The sequence below is a fragment of the Chiloscyllium punctatum genome, unplaced genomic scaffold (genome assembly GCF_047496795.1).
Source record: "Chiloscyllium punctatum isolate Juve2018m unplaced genomic scaffold, sChiPun1.3 scaffold_79, whole genome shotgun sequence".
Taxonomy (NCBI): Eukaryota; Metazoa; Chordata; class Chondrichthyes; order Orectolobiformes; family Hemiscylliidae; genus Chiloscyllium; species Chiloscyllium punctatum.
This window is the reverse complement of record NW_027309813.1, coordinates 1,038,607-1,040,219: the sequence shown is the minus strand read 5'-3', so window position 1 is coordinate 1,040,219 and position 1,613 is coordinate 1,038,607.

Sequence of the window (1,613 nt, the reverse complement as noted above, 5' to 3'; positions counted from 1 at the left end):
TGAAGGACAGGGAGAGAGTGAGGGTCAGGGAGAGAGTGAGGGACAGAGAGAGTGAGGGACAGGGAGAGAGAGGGGGCAGGGAGAGAGTGAGGGACCGGGAGAGAGTGAGGGATAGGGAGAGAGAGAGAGAGGGAGAGAGAGAGAGGGACAGGGAGAGATTGAGGGACAGAGAGAGAGAGGGACAGGGAGAGAGAGAGAGGGACTGGGAGAGAGAGGTACAGGAAGAGAGCTGCTGAGAGGGAGAGAGAAAGAGGAAAGGAGTGAGGGACAGGGAGAGAGTGAGGGACAGGGAGATTTTGAGGGACTGGGAGAGAGAGAGAGAGAGGGACCGGGAGAGAGAGAGGGACAGGGAGAGAGAGAGAGAGGGACAGGGAGAGAGAGAGAGATGGACAGGGAGAGTGTGGAGGACAGGGAGAGAGAGAGGGACAGGGAGAGAGTGAGGGACCGGGAGAGACAGAGAGGGACAGGGAGAGAGAGAGAGAGAGAGGGACAGGGAGAGAGAGAGAGACAGGGAGAGAGTGAGGGACAGGAAGAGAGTGAGGGACAGGGAGAGAGAGAGAGAGAGAAAGACAGAGAGAGAGTGACAGAGAGAGGGAGAGGGGGCAGAGACAGAGAGAGATTGAGAGAGAGAGAGAAAGGGAGAGGGAGAGAGGGACAGGGAGAGAGTGGTACAGGAAGAGAGGGAGGGACAGGGAGATAGAAAGAGTGAGGGAGTGAGGGACAGGGAGAGAGTGAGGGACAGGGAGAGAGAGGTGGACAGGGAGAGTGTGAGGGACAGGGAGAGAGTGAGGGACAGGGAGAGTGTGAGGGACTGGGAGAGAGAGAGAGGGACGGGAGAGAGAGAGAGGGACAGGGAGAGAGAGAGAGAGAGGGACAGGGAGAGAGAGAGAGGGACAGGGAGAGAGAGAGAGACAGGGAGAGAGAGAGCGAATGGGAGAGAGAGAGTGAGGGACCGGGGGAGAGTGAGTGTCAGGGAGAGTGTGAGGGACAGGGAGAGAGTGAGGGACAGGGAGAGAGAGGGGGACAGGGAGAGAATGAGGGATAGGGAGACAAAGGGAAGAGAGAGGGACAGGGAGAGAGTGAGGGACAGAGAGAGTGTGAGGGACAGAGAGTGTGTGAGGGACAAGGAGAGAGTGAGTGTCAGGGAGAGTGTGAGGGACAGGGAGAGAGTGAGGGACAGAGAGTGTGAAGGACAGGGAGAGAGTGAGGGTCAGGGAGAGAGTGAGGGACAGAGAGAGAGAGGGACAGGGAGAGAGAGAGAGGGGGACAGGGAGAGAGAGAGACAGGGACGGGGAGAGAGAGAGGGACAGGGAGAGAGAGAGAGGGACCGGGAGAGAGAGAGAGGGACAGGGAGAGAGTGAGGGATAGGGAGACAAAGGGAGAGAGAGAGGGACAGGGAGAGAGTGAGGGACAGAGAGAGTGTTTGGGACAGGGAGAGAGTGAGGGACAAGGAGAGAGTGAGTGTCAGGGAGAGTGTGAGGGACAGGGAGAGAGTGAGGGACAGAGAGTGTGAAGGACAGGGAGAGAGTGAGCGTCAGGGAGAGAGTGAGGGACAGAGAGAGTGAGGGACAGGGAGAGAGTGAGGGACAGGGAGAGAGAGACAGAGAGAAAGA